Raw genomic sequence first — 19,332 nt, 5'->3', positions numbered from 1 at the left:
ATGTTCCCGTTTAGCCACTGCATCAAGCTACCTGAGGTTTGCAATTCAGGATTGTCATTACCAATTTCAGACGTTGCCGTTTGGTCTGTCCACGGCTCCGAGGATTTTCACCAGGGTGATGGTGGAAATGATGGTTCTCCTTTGCAAGCAAGGAGTCACAATTATGCCGTACTTGGATGATCTCCTGATAAAGGCGAGATCCAGGGACCAGTTGGTGCAAAACATCTACTCTCCCTGACAGTTCTTCAACAACATGGTTGGCTCCTAAACTTGCCAAAATTGCAGTTGGTCCCAATGACGCGGTTGTTGTTTCTGGGAGTCATACTGGACACAGAAGAGGCTTTCTTCCAGTGGAAAGGCTATGGAGTTCCAGAGTCTGGTCAAACAAATTCTGAAACCAGCAAGAGTGTTAATCCATCAATGCATTCTGTTGCTGGGGAAGATGGTTGCGGCCTACGAGGCCATTCAGTTTGGCAGGTTCCATGCCAGAGTGTTCCAGTGGGACCTGTTGGACAAGTGGTCCGGATCCCACCTACACATGCACCGGAGGATAATCCTGTCTTCCAAGACCAGAATCTTACTCCATTGGTGGCTGCACAGTTCTCACCTCCTAGAGGGGCGATGGTTCGGGATCCAGGACTGGATCCTAGGGACCATGGATGCAACCCTCCGAGGCTGGGGAGCAGTCACACAGGGGGAAAACATCCAAGGAAGATGGTCAAGTCAGGAAAGTTTTCTCCACATAAATGTTCTGGAGTTAAGGGCCATTTAATAACTGCAGACACAGTACACACTGGGACGGGTGCCCAGCATCCTCTACGGACTAAGAGAAAAGGATTTACCGGTAGGTATTAAAATCCTATTTTCTCTAACGTCCTAGAGGATGCTGGGGACTCCGTAAGGACCATGGGGATAGATAGGCTCCGCAGGAGACATGGGTACTTTAAGAAAGACTTTAGTTCTGGGTGTGCACTGGCTCCTCCCTCTATGCCCCTCCTCCAGACCTCAGTTTGATACTGTGCCCAGTGGAGACTGGGTGCTTTTCAGGAGCTCTCCTGAGCTTTCTGACAGAAAGTATTTTGTTAGGTTTTTAATTTTCAGGGAGCACTGCTGGCAACAGACTCCCTCATCGAGGGACTGAGGGGAGAGAAGCAGCCCTACTCTCTGAGTTGCAAGGTCCAGCTTCTTAGGCTACTGGACACCATTAGCTCCAGAGGGATTGGTACGCAGGATCTCACCCTCGCCGTCCGTCCCAGAGCCGCGCCTCCGTCCCCCTTGCAGAGCCGGAAGATAGAAGCCGGGTGAGTATGAGAAGAAAAGAAGACTTCAGAGGCGGCAGAAGACTTCATGATCTTCACTGAAGTAACGCACAGCACTGCAGCTGTGCGCCATTCCTCCCATACACCTCTCACACTCCGGTCACTGTAAGGGTGCAGGGCGCAGGGGGGGCACCCTGGGCAGCAATATAAACCTCTTTTTGGCAAAAATATAACACATATACAGCGGGGCACTGTATATATGTATGAGCCCCCGCCAATTTTACAGTTTAAGCGGGACAGAAGCCTGCCGCCGAGGGTGCGGGGCTTCTCCCTCAGCACTCACCAGCGCCATTTTTTCTTCACAGCACCGCTGAGAGGAAGCTCCCCGGACTCTCCCCTGCTTATACCACGGTAGACAAGAGAGTTGAAAAGAGGGGGGGGGGGCACATAATTTGGCGCAAATTACATACAGCAGTACTACTGGGCAAACATTAAGTTACTGTGTATTCCTGGGTTATATAGCGCTGGGGTGTGTGCTGGCATACTCTCTCTCTGTCTCTCCAAAGGGCCTTGTGGGGAAACTGTCTTCAGAAAAAGCATTCCCTGTGTGTGTGGTGTGTCGGTACACGTGTGTCGACATGTCTGAGGAAGAAGGCTATATTAGAGAGGAGCAGGAGCAAATGAATGTGGTGTCTCCGCCGACAGCTGATTGGATGGATATGTGGAATGTTTTAAATGCTAGTGTAAACTCATTGCACAAAAGATTAGACAAGGCTGAAGCTTTGGGACAGTCAGGGTCTCAACCCATGCCTGATCCTATGTTGCAGGGACTGTCAGGGTCTCCTAAGCGCCCACTATCCCAGATTGTTGACACAGTTACAGACACGGATTCTGACTCCAGTGTCGATTACGATGATGCAAAGTTACAGCCAAAATTGGCAAAATCCATTCGATATATGATTATGGCAATAAAAGATGTTTTGCACATCAGAGAGGAACCCCCTGTCCCTGACAAGAGGGTACATATGTACAAGGTGAAAAAGCCTGAGGTAACCTTTGAGGGGGTCACACGAGCTGAACGAGTTATGTGAAAAAGCTTGGGAATCTCCAGATAAAAGACTGCAGATTTCCAAAAGGATTCTTATGGCGTATCCTTTCCCATCAATGGATAGGTTACGATGGGAATCCTCCCCTAGGGTGGACAAAGCATTAACACGCATATCCAAGAAGGTAGCCCTCCCGTCCCAGTATACGGCTACCCTCAAAGAGTCTGCTGACCGCAAACAGGAGATTACCCTGAAGTCCATTTATACACATTCAGGTACCTTACTCAGACCGGCAATTGCGTCGGCCTGGGTGTGTAGTGCTGTAGAAGCATGGACGGATACCTTATCTGAGGGGATGGATACCCTAGATAAGGATACTATTTTATTGACCCTGGGGCATATAAGAGATGCTGTCCTATATATGTGTGTATGCAAACTACAGGTGGTGCTGCAGGGCTCACACCCTTTTACTTGTCTTGTAGAGCAACTCTGGAGCTGTTTCTGGGTCCAGCTGCTGCAAGAAATCAGCTTGAATGCTTCAGGGGCTGGGGCATGGCCAACATGAGCCCACACTGATGGGGGGTGGGGGTGTATAAAGCGATTTAGGGGTCATCCAAGCGCAACCCCACAAAGGCCGCCATGCCCTGCGTGACCCTTTTCTCTTTTCATATGCAGACGAGGGTTGCAGCCAACTATGCCCACTGCTTGGATGACATCACTATATGCAAATCCATCTGCTGCAGGCCTTCCCCCAGGAATGCTTGCAGTAGTTGTTGCATTTGGTTTGTTGTTTGGGGGTGCTTCAGTATTAGGCAGCCTTCTGCCCTCCCACATTCGTCTGAAAATGTGTTCTCCCTGCAGTTGTTGTTCCCAGATGAGAGTTCCCTTGTGCTTCCTCAGTTGAATCTCCTTAACTTGACAGGGGTGTGCCCGAGCAGCCGCCCTCCACAGCCCTATCCCAACACATACTTATCTTGCATATGAGATCTCTTGATCATGAAGATAGTTCTCACAGGGTGAGGTTCATCCATTACATTTTAAAGTAGGAAGGTACAAATTACATATTCAAATTACATATATGTGCTGGATTCAAATGTTTTCCCCCCTTCCTTTCTCAATTGTGCCCATCAGCAGCTATTCTAATGTTGCTGCCAATGGGTGTGACGCATTCATTTCTTCTGTGGGGTACACTGGACTCCACAAGGATTCACATTGTATATGTACACCAGAGTAGGATCTTGATCTGAGGCACCAACAGGCTCAAAGCTTTTGACTGTTCCCAAGATGCTCAGCGCCCCCTCCTCTATAACCTCGCTTCCATGAACAGGGAGCTCTGTTTGTAGTTGGTGCCTTCAGTAGCAGGCCACTTAACAGGGGGCTGCCTCAGGCAGCCTATTCTTAGCTATTAATTTTGGCAAGAAAAGAAGAACTTTTTTTATAAGAATCTACAAGGGCTGCAGCAGGCTAGGTCTATCAGACCTCTTTACTGCAGCTCCATCACTCCCAGTGGCGCAGTATACTCCCGTGCCCCGGTTGCTGGGTCACTGCAGCGGAGGCTCCGGTTTCTTCCTAAGGTCAGTCACACACACACCGCCCTCCGGGATCACGAGGCCGCTGATGGGGGCGGGCCGTGTGCGCACTGGCGTGGACACTGATTACTGGGCAGCCGCTCCACTAGCCACCAGGGACAGTTAAGGAGCACAGCTCTGGGGGTTTTTCTCCTATATTAACCCCATTTTGTACTACCCGCAGTGCATTGTGATAGGTAATGGGGCCTGATTCAGGTTGGATCGCAATCCAACTGCAAAAACTGCTAAGAGCATACGCCTGCATTTTCTGCGGCACCCCGCAGATAATGCGATCACCTCTTCCTGTGAATCGGTGAAGGGGGGGGGGGGGAGGGGGGTCAACAACACTCCATTTCCAAGTCGGAGATGGAGCGGTGCGGGGGCACGGTTTCAAAATGGGGTCGGCAACGGAGAAACAGGAGGCGTGGTCAGAGCAGCTGCATGACATCACATGGGCCGGACTCTGCCAGTGGAGCCCCAGCGTCATGAGGTAGATTTTGTAGAGGCCGGGGAGGACTTCTGTTCCTGGGAACTAGCTGTGTTGTGCAGCTTTATTCCTCTGCCCCTACCTCTGGCAAGAAAGTACGCACCTCGCACTTTCTTGTTTCTTTGTGACCGAAAGGACTGCATTTGATAATGCGGAGCTTTCTTATGCTGTGAGGGAACATAAGGTAAAAAATTTGATTTTCCAACTGTAGCTGTGCGTGTTAATGCTTTGTCCATCCTACGGGAGGATTTCCATCGTAACCTATCCGTTGATGGAAAAGGATACGCCATAAGAATCCTTTTGGAAATCTGCAGTCTTTTATCTGGAGATTCCCAAGCTTTTTCACATAACTCGTTCAGCTCGTGTGACCCCCTCAAAGGTTACCTCAGGCTTCTTTCCCTTGTACATATGTACCCTCTTGTCAGGGACAGGGGGTTCCTCTGTGATGTGCAAAACATATTTTATTGCCATAATCATATATCGAATGGATTTTGCCAATTTTGGCTGTAACTTTGCATCATCGTAATCGACACTGGAGTCAGAATCCGTGTCGGTATCTGTGTCAACAATCTGGGATAGTGGGCGCTTATGAGACCCTGACAGTCCCTGCAACATAGGATCAGGCATGGGTTGAGTCCCTGACTGTCCCAAAGCTTCAGCCTTGTCTAATCTTTTGTACAATGAGTTTACACTAGCATTTAAAACATTCCACATATCCATCCAATCAGGTGTCAGCGGAGACACCACATTCATTTGCTCCCGCTCCTCTCTAATATAGCCTTCTTCCTCAGACATGTCGACACACGTGTACCGACACACCACACACACAGGGAATACTTTTTCTGAAGACAGTTTCCCCACAAGGCCCTTTGGAGAGACAGAGAGAGAGTATGCCAGCACACTCCCCAGCGCTATATAACCCAGGAATAACACAGTAACTTAATGTTTTTCCAGTAGCGCTGCTGTATGTAATTTGCGCCGAATTATGTGTCCCCCCTCTCTTTTCAACCCTCTTCTCTACCGTGGTATAAGCAGGGGAGAGTCCGGGGAGCTTCCTCTCAGCGGTGCTGTGGAGAAAAAATGGCGCTGGTGAGTGCTGAGGGAGAAGCCCCGCCCCCTCGGCGGCGGGCTTCTGTCCCGCTTAAACTGTAAAATTAGTGGGGGCTCATACATATATACAGTGCCCAGCTGTATATATGTTATATTTTTGCCAAAAAGAGGTTTATATTGCTGCCCAGGGCGCCTCCCCTGCGCCCTGCACCCTTACAGTGACCGGAGTATGTGAGGTGTATGGGAGCAATGGCGCAGAGCTGCAGTGCTGTACGCTACCTCAGTGAAGATCATGAACTCTGTGGAGCCCGTCTATCCCCATGGTCCTTACGGAGTCCCCAGCATCCTCTAGGACGTTAGAGAAACTAGGATTTTAATACCTACCGGTAAATCCTTTTCTCTTAGTCTGTTGAGGATGCTGGGCACCCGTCCCAGTGTGTACTGTGTCTGCAGTTATTAAATGGCCCTTAACTCCAGAACATTTATGTGGAGACAACTTTCCTGACTTGACCATCTTCCTTGGACGTTTTTTTACCCCTGTGTGACTGCTCCTCAGCCTCGGAGGGTTGCATCTGTGGTCCCTAGGATCCAGTCCTGGATCCCGAACCATCGCCCCTCTAGGAGGTGAGAACTGTGCAGCCACCAATGGAGTGAGATTCTGGTCTTGGAAGACAGGATTATCCTCCGGTGCATGTGTAGGTGGGATCCGGACCAATTGTCCAACAGGTCCCACTGGAACACTCTGGCATGGAACCTGCCAAACTGAATGGCCTCGTAGGCCACAACCATCTTCCCCAGCAACTGAATGCATTGATGGATTAACACTCTTGCTGGTTTCAGAATTTGTTTGACCAGACTCTGGATCTCCATAGCCTTTCCACTGGAAGAAAACCTCTTCTGTGTCCAGTATGTGTTATGATTCCAGCACTCTGGTCAGAGAAGATCTTATGGCAAGGACCGGAGCACTGGAACGGAATGCTGGGGAAGGGAGCAGGACAGGAAAATAGCCCCTGGCGCCCTAACTCTGTTGTCTCACCCGTGTTGTCAGAAATCCCCTGCGAGACTATGGTTTCTTGAGCCCTTGGCAGCCGCGTCTGAAGGGCGGATTATGTCTGCCCAACTTCGATGCCCCCCGGTCTTAATGAGAGACAAAGGGAAACCCGAGACAGGGTGATAACAAGAGGCCCTCTAACTAAACAACCAGGCCAGGGGATAAGCAAACTCAAAACTATAATATGTGCGGAGAAACCGCCAGGAAAAAGGACAACCAAAATATCCACTTGTCCAATTCTCCTACCCGGCACCGCCGAGTACCAGAGAGGACTTGTGGAAGCGGAACCCTCCGCAAATGCTCCAAACACAAAATATAAAAGGTAAAGCGGCTGAGCCGCAACACACGGCAGAGCCGCAACTCACGAACACCACTGGATATAAAACGGTGATCAGTCAGGACTCCAGGGAACCAAACGACCTCTTGGGATGAGATGACAACTCCCGAATACCGGACTTCTGCGGACTGGAATGACCGGATACAGCAGGACTGGAAACAGACTCTCAGCAAACAAAGGCAGCATGCAGGAAGCTATTACCGGCATCTGTGAGAAGCCCTGGGAGTGTATTTAACAAGGAGTCCTCCAATCAGCTGCTAATGGCTGATTAGAATAAATGCCGTGCAGCTGCCTTGCTGCACGGCCAGAGAGCAGGTGAATATCTTAATTTCCTAAAGCCTAGCAACGGGGAACGCGGTCCGCCAGTGGCGTCCCCGTTGCTAGGGTCCGTGCGGCTCAGCGCGCCCGGCGTCTAGCGTTGCTAGGGAGCCGGCGGCTGTACGTGCACGGCATCTCTAGTTGCTAGGCGCCGGGCCGCGCAGACCATCAAGCGGACCCCGGCGCCTAACAGTACCCCCCCCTTGAGGAGGGGTCAAGGAACCCCTAAAGCCAGGTTTCTGAGGAAATTCCCGAAAAAATGCCCTCTTGAGCCTCGGGGCATGAAGATCCTTATCCAGGACCCAAGACCTTTCCTCCGGACCATAGCCTTTCCAGTGAACCAGAAAATACAGCCGATCCCAGGACAATTTGGAATCGAGAACCTTCTCTACCAAGAACTCCTGTTGTCCCTGTACATCCACTGGAGATCTACCCTGAGAGATCTTCCGAGGAAATCTACTGGAAGAAACGTATTGTTTCAACAGGGAACAATGAAACGTATTTCCAATCCTGAGAGATCTTGGTAAACGTAACCGAAAGGCAACTGGGTTGACTCTTTTAATAATAAGAAATGGCCCAATAAATTTGGGTCCCAGTCTAGCTGAGGATTGTCGAAGTCTGATGTTGCGAGTCGACAACCACACCCTATCTCCCACCTTAAAAGTGCAAGGACGTCGGAGCCTGTCAGAAAATTTCTTCTCTCGAAAGGCCGCTTTTCTGAGAGCAAGGTGCACCTTTTTCCAAATGGCTCTGAGATGGGAGGTTAAGGTAAGCGAGGAGACTGAGGAATGATGAAAAAAAGAATTAGCTCTGGGGTGAAAACCAAAAACTGAAAAGAATGGAGACTCTTTAGTGGAGGAATGACAAGAATTATTGTAAGCAAATTCAGCCAACGGAAGAAACTCAGACCAATCATTCTGGAGTTTGGCTGAATACAAGCGCAAATATTGTTTCAATGATTGATTAACTCGTTCGGTTTGCCCGTTGGATTGTGGGTGGTAACCGGATGTTAACGACAATTTCATCTTCAATGAGGCACAAAAACATTTCCAGAATTGTGCGATGAATTGTGGACCCCGATCAGAAACAATATCAGTAGGCAACCCATGAAGCCTGAATACATGGCGGAGAAACAAAACTGCCAACCCTTGGGCAGAAGGCAATCGGGGAAGAGCAATAAAATGAGCCATTTTACTAAAACGGTCCACTACCACCCATATGACTCGGAATCCGGCTGAAAGGGGAAGGTCAACCACAAAATCCATGGAAATATGAGACCACGGCCTGAGAGGAACATTTAAGGGCATAAGTTGCCCGATGAACCTTATGCTGTGCACAAACCTGACATTAATAAACAAATTCCTTGACGTCTTTAGAAAGACCAGGCCACCATACTGAGCGAGAGACTAACTCCAATGTCTTAGAGACTCCTGGATGCCCTGAAACTTTGTTATCATGGAATTCCGTTAAAACAGTAACTCTCAAAAACTCAGGGACGTAAAGACGACCAGCAGGAGTAATTCTAGGAGCTTGGTGTTGAAGCTGTTTTAACTGGGTAAATAAATCTTGTGTGAGGCCCGCCCAGATGACCGAAGATGGAAGTATGGGGGTAACAGGATTGTTATTGTGAACCGGAAGAAAGCTATGTGACAGGGCATCAGCCTTAGTATTCTTGGAACCAGGCCTGAAAGTGATTATAAATTTGAAACGCGTAAAAAATAATGCCCAACGTGCCTGCCGGGCATTAAGCCGCTTAGCCGATTCAATGTATTGCAGGTTCTTATGGTCAGTCAATACCGAAATAGTATGTTTTGCTCCCTCCAGCCAATGCCTCCACTCCTCGAAAGCCCATTTTACCGCCAGTAACTCCCGATTACCAACGTCATAGTTGGATTCAGCGGAGGAGAATTTCCTGGACATAAAGGCACAAGGATGTAACTCCAGAGACTCCGGATCCTTTTGAGAAAGGATAGCCCCCACTCCAACCTCCGAGGCATCAACCTCCACCACAAAGGGCAATTCCGGATTAGGATGTCTGAGGACTGGAGCCGAGACAAAGGCTTGTTTCAAGGCCCGGAAGGACAACTCAGCTTCACGCGACCAGTTGGTAGGATCCGCTCCTTTCTTTGTCAGAGCTACAATGGGAGCAACCAGGTCAGAAAAAGAATGAATGAACCTCCTATAATAATTCGCAAACCCTAAAAAACGCTTAATTGCTTTTAATTGGTGGGTTGCGCCCAACTAAGGATGGCCTGGAGTTTCTTTGGTTCCATGGAAAATCCCTGAGGGGAAATTATGTACCCTAAAAAAGATACTTCCGTGACATGAAACTCACACTTCTCCAGCTTGGCATATAAATGATTCACACATAACTTTTGAAGAACCAGACGCACCTGGGTAACATGTTGTTCCATTGATTTAGAAAAAATCAGGATGTCGTCTAAGTAAACGACCACGAATTTCCCTAGGAAGTCACGGAGCACATCGTTAATGAGGTCTTGAAAAACTGCCGGAGCATTGGACAGGCCGAACGGCATCACCAGGTATTCGTAGTGACCCGACTGAGTACTGAAGGCCGTTTTCCACTCATCTCCAGATTTAATTCGGATGAGGTTGTACGCTCCTCTAAGGTCAATTTTAGAAAAAATCACAGCAGAACGTAACTGATCAAAGAGTACAGAAATCAACGGCAAAGGATAGGTGTTTTTAACTGAGATCTTATTCAGGGCTCTAAAATCAATGCAAGGTCTAAGCGAGCCATCCTTTTTCTCCACAAAGAAGAAGCCTGCACTTAAAGGAGATTTTGATGGTCTAATAAATCCTTTCTCAAGGCTCTCCTTTACATAATCATTCATAGCCGCAGTTTCTGGCCCGGATAATGCATATAATCTTCCCTTTGGCAATGCGGCACCAGGAATTAACTCAATAGCACAATCATAAGGCCGATGGGGAGGCAGAATGTCCGCATTGCCTTTGGAGAAAACATCAGCAAACTCCTGGTATTCCACCGGAATGAGTTCTGGAATGATAGCTGCTGCTCTGACTGGAAACGTGATACATTCCTTATCACAAAAAGTACCCCAATGTGAAATCTCCCCCGACCGCCAATCAATGGTGGGATTATGAAAGGCCAGCCAAGGGTGACCCAGAACAACTGGAACTGCTGGGCAATGTGTAAGAAAGAACTCGATTTTCTCGGAATGTAGAGCTCCTACTGTAAGTAGTACAGGGGGTGTACGGAGAGAAATAATCCCATTAGACAGCGGACTCCCATCTAAGCCATGCATGGTGACACACCTACCCAAAGGTAACTGAGGAATGCCTAAGGCCTTAGCCCAAGTTAAATCCATAAAGTTTCCTGCAGCTCCACTGTCAACAAAAGCCGACACCGAAGAACTGAAGCCGAGGCGAAACTGACTGCGCAGGGCTGGGTCATTCCAGCCACAGTCATTCGACCAACGGCGAAACTCCGTACAATAAACCTCTGCAGGATTTCTACCCTGTCTGAGAGCGCGCAACTGACTTTCAGCGGACGCCTCTCTATCAGGGTCATCATACAAGAGCCCTAAAGACTCAAAAAAAGCGTCAACTGACAACAATGCCGGATCCTCTGCTCTTAAACCAAATGCCCAGGTCTGAGGATCCCCCTGGAGCAAAGAAATAATAAACCCTACCCGCTGAGATTCAGTACCCGAGGAAGTCGGTCTTAAACGAAAATAAAGTTTACAGGATTCTTTAAAATTAAAAAACTCTTTTCTATCACCAGAAAAACGGTCAGGCAAATGCATCTTTGGTTCAGGGACTACCCTTGGGGAAGCTCGCAAAAGATCTTCCTGCGACTTCACCCGAAGAGAAAGATCCTGAACCATCTGAGTAAGTTCTTGAATCTGGCTGACTAAGAGCTGACCAGGATTTGGCCCTAAACCTGTTGGATTCATGAGGCCGATAAACTCTCACAAAACTGAATGAGAAAAAATTAAACCCCGTTTAATTTTAAGTTTTGGTATGGCCGGTAATAATGTTATGATTCCAGCACTCTGGTCAGAGAAGATCTTATGGCAAGGACTGGAGCACTGGAACTGAATGCTGGGGAAGGGAGCAGGACAGGAAAATAGCCCCTGGCACCCTAACTCTGTTGTCTCACCCGTGTTGTCAGAAATCCCCTGCGAGACTATGGTTTCTTGAGCCCTTGGCAGCCGCTTTTGAAGGGCGGATTATGTCTGCCCAACTTCGATGCCCCCCGGTCTTAATGAGAGACAAAGGGAAACCCGAGACAGGGTGATAACAAGAGGCCCTCTAACTAAACAACCAGGCCAGGGGCTAAGCAAACTCAAAACTATAATATGTGCGGAGAAACCGCCAGGAAAAAGGACAACCAAAATATCCACTTGTCCAATTCTCCTACCCGGCACCGCCAAGTACCAGAGAGGACTTGTGGAAGCGGAACCCTCCGCAAATGCTCCAAACACAAAATATAAAAGGTAAAGCGGCTGAGCCGCAACACACGGCAGAGCCGCAACTCACGAACACCACTGGATATAAAACGGTGATCAGTCAGGACTCCAGGGAACCAAACGACCTCTTGGGATGAGATGACAACTCCCGAATACCGGACTTCTGCGGACTGGAATGACCGGATACAGCAGGACTGGAAACAGACTCTCGGCAAACAAAGGCAGCATGCAGGAAGCTATTACCGGCGTCTGTGAGAAGCCCTGGGAGTGTATTTAACAAGGAGTCCTCCAATCAGCTGCTAATGGCTGATTAGAATAAATGCCGTGCAGCTGCCTTGCTGCACGGCCAGAGAGCAGGTGAATATCTTAATTTCCTAAAGCCTAGCAACGGGGAACGCGGTCCGCCAGTGGCGTCCCCGTTGCTAGGGTCCGTGCGGCTCAGCGCGCCCGGCGTCTAGCGTTGCTAGGGAGCCGGCGGCTGTACGTGCACGGCGTCTCTAGTTGCTAGGCGCCGGGCCGCGCAGACCATCAAGCGGACCCCGGCGCCTAACAGTATGACTCCCAAAAACAACAACCGCGTCATTGGGACCAACTGCGATTTTGGCAAGTTTAGGAGCCAACCATGTTGTTGAAGAACTGTCAGGGAGAGTGCAATGTTTTGCACCAACTGGTCCCTGGATCTCGCCTTTATCAGGAGATCATCCAAGTACGGGATAATTGTGACTCCTTGCTTGCGAAGGAGAACCATAATTTCCGCCATCACCCTGGTGAAAATCCTCGGAGCCGTGGACAGACCAAACGGCAATGTCTGAAATTGGTAATGACAATCCTGAATTGCAAACCTTAGGTAGCTTGAGGCAGTGGCTAAATGGGAACATGTAAGTAGGCATCCTTTATGTCTACCAAAACCTAGAGATGAGCGCCTGAAATTTTTCGGGTTTTGTGTTTTGGTTTTGGGTTCGGTTCCGCGGCCGTGTTTTGGGTTCGAACGCGTTTTGGCAAAACCTCACCGAATTATTTTTGTCGGATTCGGGTGTGTTTTGGATTCGGGTGTTTTTTTCCAAAAACACTAAAAAACAGCTTAAATCATAGAATTTGGGGGTCATTTTGATCCCAAAGTATTATTAACCTCAAAAACCATAATTTACACTCATTTTCAGTCTATTCTGAATACCTCACACCTCACAATATTATTTTTAGTCCTAAAATTTGCACCGAGGTCGCTGTGTGAGTAAGATAAGCGACCCTAGTGGCCGACACAAACACCGGGCCCATCTAGGAGTGGCACTGCAGTGTCACGCAGGATGTCCCTTCCAAAAAACCCTCCCCAAACAGCACATGACGCAAAGAAAAAAAGAGGCGCAATGAGGTAGCTGTGTGAGTAAGATTAGCGACCCTAGTTGCCGACACAAACACCGGGCCCATCTAGGAGTGGCACTGCAGTGTCACGCAGGATGGCCCTTCCAAAAAACCCTCCCCAAACAGCACATGACGCAAAGAAAAAAAGAGGCGCAATGAGGTAGCTGACTGTGTGAGTAAGATTAGCGACCCTAGTGGCCGACACAAACACCGGGCACATCTAGGAGTGGCACTGCAGTGTCACGCAGGATGTCCCTTCCAAAAAACCCTCCCCAAACAGCACATGACGCAAAGAAAAAAAGAGGCGCAATGAGGTAGCTGTGTGAGTAAGATTAGCGACCCTAGTGGCCGACACAAACACCGGGCACATCTAGGAGTGGCACTGCAGTGTCACGCAGGATGTCCCTTCCAAAAAACCCTCCCCAAACAGCACATGACGCAAAGAAAAAAAGAGGCGCAATGAGGTAGCTGTGTGAGTAAGATTAGCGACCCTAGTGGCCGACACAAACACCGGGCCCATCTAGGAGTGGCACTGCAGTGTCACGCAGGATGTCCCTTCCAAAAAAACCTCCCCAATCAGCACATGATGCAAAGAAAAAGAAAAGAAAAAAGAGGTGCAAGATGGAATTATCCTTGGGCCCTCCCACCCACCCTTATGTTGTATAAACAAAACAGGACATGCACACTTTAACCAACCCATCATTTCAGTGACAGGGTCTGCCACACGACTGTGACTGATATGACGGGTTGGTTTGGACCCCCCCCAAAAAAGAAGCAATTAATCTCTCCTTGCACAAACTGGCTCTACAGAGGCAAGATGTCCACCTCATCTTCACCCTCCGATATATCACCGTGTACATCCCCCTCCTCACAGATTATCAATTCGTCCCCACTGGAATCCACCATCTCAGCTCCCTGTGTACTTTGTGGAGGCAATTGCTGCTGGTCAATGTCTCCGCGGAGGAATTGATTATAATTCATTTTAATGAACATCATCTTCTCCACATTTTCTGGATGTAACCTCGTACGCCGATTGCTGACAAGGTGAGCGGCGGCACTAAACACTCTTTCGGAGTACACACTTGTGGGAGGGCAACTTAGGTAGAATAAAGCCAGTTTGTGCAAGGGCCTCCAAATTGCCTCTTTTTCCTGCCAGTATAAGTACGGACTGTGTGACGTGCCTACTTGGATGCGGTCACTCATATAATCCTCCACCATTCTATCAATGTTGAGAGAATCATATGCAGTGACAGTAGACGACATGTCCGTAATCGTTGTCAGGTCCTTCAGTCCGGACCAGATGTCAGCATCAGCAGTCGCTCCAGACTGCCCTGCATCACCGCCAGCGGGTGGGCTCGGAATTCTGAGCCTTTTCCTCGCACCCCCAGTTGCGGGAGAATGTGAAGGAGGAGATGTTGACAGGTCGCGTTCCGCTTGACTTGCCAATTTTGTCACCAGCAGGTCTTTCAACCCCAGCAGACCTGTGTCTGCCGGAAAGAGAGATCCAAGGTAGGCTTTAAATCTAGGATCGAGCACGGTGGCCAAAATGTAGTGCTCTGATTTCAACAGATTGACCACCCGTGAATCCTTGTTAAGCGAATTAAGGGCTGCATCCACAAGTCCCACATGCCTAGCGGAATCGCTCCGTGTTAGCTCCTTCGTCAATGCCTCCAGCTTCTTCTGCAAAAGCCTGATGAGGGGAATGACCTGACTCAGGCTGGCAGTGTCTGAACTGACTTCACGTGTGGCAAGTTCAAAGGGCATCAGAACCTTGCACAACGTTGAAATCATTCTCCACTGCACTTGAGACAGGTGCATTCCATCTCCTATATCGTGCTCAATTGTATAGGCTTGAATGGCCTTTTGCTGCTCCTCCAACCTCTGAAGCATATAGAGGGTTGAATTCCACCTCGTTACCACTTCTTGCTTCAGATGATGGCAGGGCAGGTTCAGTAGTTTTTGGTGGTGCTCCAGTCTTCTGTACGTGGTGCCTGTACGCCGAAAGTGTCCCGCAATTTTTCTGGCCACCGACAGCATCTCTTGCACGCCCCTGTCGTTTTTTAAAAAATTCTGCACCACCAAATTCAAGGTATGTGCAAAACATGGGACGTGCTGGAATTTGCCCATATTTAATGCACACACAATATTGCTGGCGTTGTCCGATGCCACAAATCCACAGGAGAGTCCAATTGGGGTAAGCCATTCCGCGATGATCTTCCTCAGTTGCCGTAAGAGGTTTTCAGCTGTGTGCGTATTCTGGAAAGCGGTGATACAAAGCGTAGCCTGCCTAGGAAAGAGTTGGCGTTTGCGAGATGCTGCTACTGGTGCCGCCGCTGCTGTTCTTGCGGCGGGAGTCCATACATCTACCCAGTGGGCTGTCACAGTCATATAGTCCTGACCCTGCCCTGCTCCACTTGTCCACATGTCCGTGGTTAAGTGGACATTGGGTACAACTGCATTTTTTAGGACACTGGTGAGTCTTTTTCTGACGTCCGTGTACATTCTCGGTATCGCCTGCCTAGAGAAGTGGAACCTAGATGGTATTTGGTAACGGGGGCACACTGCCTCAATAAATTGTCTAGTTCCCTGTGAGCTAACGGCGGATACCGGACGCACGTCTAACACCAACATAGTTGTCAAGGACTCAGTTATCCGCTTTGCAGTAGGATGACTGCTGTGATATTTCATCTTCCTCGCAAAGGACTGTTGAACAGTCAATTGCTTACTGGAAGTAGTACAAGTGGGCTTACGACTTCCCCTCTGGGATGACCATCGACTCCCAGCGGCAACAACAGCAGCGCCAGCAGCAGTAGGCGTTACACGCAAGGATGCATCGGAGGAATCCCAGGCAGGAGAGGACTCGTCAGACTTGCCAGTGACATGGCCTGCAGGACTATTGGCATTCCTGGGGAAGGAGGAAATTGACACTGAGGGAGTTGGTGGGGTGGTTTGCGTGAGCTTGGTTACAAGAGGAAGGGATTTACTGGTCAGTGGACTGCTTCCGCTGTCACCCAAAGTTTTTGAACTTGTCACTGACTTATTATGAATGCGCTGCAGGTGACGTATAAGGGAGGATGTTCCGAGGTGGTTAACGTCCTTACCCCTACTTATTACAGCTTGACAAAGGGAACACACGGCTTGACACCTGTTGTCCGCATTTCTGGTGAAATACCTCCACACCGAAGAGCTGATTTTTTTGGTATTTTCACCTGGCATGTCAACGGCCATATTCCTCCCACGGACAACAGGTGTCTCCCCGGGTGCCTGACTTAAACAAACCACCTCACCATCAGAATCCTCCTGGTCAATTTCCTCCCCAGCGCCAGCAACACCCATATCCTCCTCATCCTGGTGTACTTCAACACTGACATCTTCAATCTGACTATCAGGAACTGGACTGCGGGTGCTCCTTCCAGCACTTGCAGGGGGCGTGCAAATGGTGGAAGGCGCATGCTCTTCACGTCCAGTGTTGGGAAGGTCAGGCATCGCAACCGACACAATTGGACTCTCCTTGTGGATTTGGGATTTCAAAGAACGCACAGTTCTTTGCGGTGCTTTTGCCAGCTTGAGTCTTTTCAGTTTTCTAGCGAGAGGCTGAGTGCTTCCATCCTCATGTGAAGCTGAACCACTAGCCATGAACATAGGCCAGGGCCTCAGCCGTTCCTTGCCACTCCGTGTGGTAAATGGCATATTGGCAAGTTTACGCTTCTCCTCCGACAATTTTATTTTAGGTTTTGGAGTCCTTTTTTTTCTGATATTTGGTGTTTTGGATTTGACATGCTCTGTACTATGACATTGGGCATCGGCCTTGGCAGACGACGTTGCTGGCATTTCATCGTCTCGGCCATGACTAGTGGCAGCAGCTTCAGCACGAGGTGGAAGTGGATCTTGATCTTTCCCTAATTTTGGAACCTCAACTTTTTTGTTCTCCATATTTTATAGGCAGAACTAAAAGGCACCTCAGGTAAACAATGGAGATGGATGGATTGGATACTAGTATACAATTATGGACGGACTGCCACGGTTAGGTGGTATAAAAAAACCACGGTTAGGTGGTATATAATACAATTATGGATGGACGGACTGCCTGCCGAGTGCCGACACAGAGGTAGCCACAGCCGTGAACTACCGCACTGTACACTGGTTGATAAAGAGATAGTAGTATACTCGTAACAACTAGTATGACGACGGTATAAAGAATGAAAAAAAAACCACGGTTAGGTGGTATATATTATAATACAATTATGGTTGGACGGACTGCCTGCCGAGTGCCGACACAGAGGTAGCCACAGCCGTGAACTACCGCACTGTACACTGGTTGATAAAGAGATAGTAGTATACTCGTAACAACTAGTATGACGACGGTATAAAGAATGAAAAAAAAACCACGGTTAGGTGGTATATATTATAATACAATTATGGTTGGACGGACTGCCTGCCGAGTGCCGACACAGAGGTAGCCACAGCCGTGAACTACCGCACTGTACACTGGTTGATAAAGAGATAGTAGTATACTCGTAACAACTAGTATGACGACGGTATAAAGAATGAAAAAAAAACCACGGTTAGGTGGTATATATTATAATACAATTATGGATGGACGGACTGCCTGCCGAGTGCCGACACAGAGGTAGCCACAGCCGTGAACTACCGCACTGTACACTGGTTGATAAAGAGATAGTAGTATACTCGTAACAACTAGTATGACGACGGTATAAAGAATGAAAAAAAAACCACGGTTAGGTGGTATATATTATAATACAATTATGGTTGGACGGACTGCCTGCCGAGTGCCGACACAGAGGTAGCCACAGCCGTGAACTACCGCACTGTACACTGGTTGATAAAGAGATAGTAGTATACTCGTAACAACTAGTATGACGACGGTATAAAGAATGAAAAAAAAACCACGGTTAGGTGGTATATAATACAATTATGGTTGGACGGACTGCCTGCCGAGTGCCGACACAGAGGTAGCCACAGCCGTGAACTACCGCACTGTACACTGGTTGATAAAGAGATAGTAGTATACTCGTAACAACTAGTATGACGACGGTATAAAGAATGAAAAAAAACCCACGGTTAGGTGGTATATATTATAATACAATTATGGTTGGACGGACTGCCTGCCGAGTGCCGACACAGAGGTAGCCACAGCCGTGAACTACCGCACTGTACACTGGTTGATAAAGAGATAGTAGTATACTCGTAACAACTAGTATGACGACGGTATAAAGAATGAAAAAAAACCCACGGTTAGGTGGTATATATTATAATACAATTATGGATGGACGGACTGCCTGCCGAGTGCCGACACAGAGGTAGCCACAGCCGTGAACTACCGCACTGTACACTGGTTGATAAAGAGATAGTAGTATACTCGTAACAACTAGTATGACGACGGTATAAAGAATGAAAAAAAAACCACGGTTAGGTGGTATATATTATAATACAATTATGGTTGGACGGACTGCCTGCCGAGTGCCGACACAGAGGTAGCCACAGCCGTGAACTACCGCACTGTACACTGGTTGATAAAGAGATAGTAGTATACTCGTAACAACTAGTATGACGACGGTATAAAGAATGAAAAAAAAACCACGGTTAGGTGGTATATATTATAATACAATTATGGATGGACGGACTGCCTGCCGAGTGCCGACACAGCCGTGAACTACCGCACTGTACTGTGTCTGCTGCTAATATAGACTGGTTGATAAAGAGATAGTATACAATACTACTAATATACTGGTGGTCAGGCACTGGTCACCACTAGTCACACTGGCAGTGGCACTCCTGCAGCAAAAGTGTGCACTGTTTAATTTTAATATAATATTATTTATCATGTACTCCTGGCTCCTGCTATAACAACCTGCAGTGCTCCCCAGTCTCCCCCACAATTATAAGCTTTATATACAATACATTGATGTGCAGCACACTGGGCTGAGCAGTGCACACAGACTGAGTCACTGTGTGACTGTGTATCGTTTTTTTCAGGCAGAGAACGGATATATTAAATAAAACAAACAACTGCACTGTCTCTGGTGGTCACTGGTCACTGTGGTCGTCAGTCACTAAACTCTGTCTGCACTCTCTTCTAATCTACAGTATCACAGCAATCTCTCTCTCTCTTCTAAATCTAATCTAAATGGAGAGGACGCCAGCCACGTCCTCTCCCTATCAATCTCAATGCACGTGTGAAAATAGCGGCGACGCGCGGCTCCTTATATAGAATCCGAGTCTCGCGATAGAATCCGAGCCTCGCGAGAATCCGACAGCGTCATGATGACGTTCGGGCGCGCTCGGGTTAACCGAGCAAGGCGGGAAGATCCGAGTCGCTCGGACCCGTGAAAAAAAAAGTGAAGTTCGTGCGGGTTCGGATTCAAAGAAACCGAACCCGCTC

This window comes from Pseudophryne corroboree, unplaced genomic scaffold, assembly GCF_028390025.1.
Source record: "Pseudophryne corroboree isolate aPseCor3 unplaced genomic scaffold, aPseCor3.hap2 scaffold_609, whole genome shotgun sequence".
In the NCBI taxonomy this organism is placed as follows: domain Eukaryota; kingdom Metazoa; phylum Chordata; class Amphibia; order Anura; family Myobatrachidae; genus Pseudophryne; species Pseudophryne corroboree.
This window is presented reverse-complemented; position numbering follows the sequence as displayed.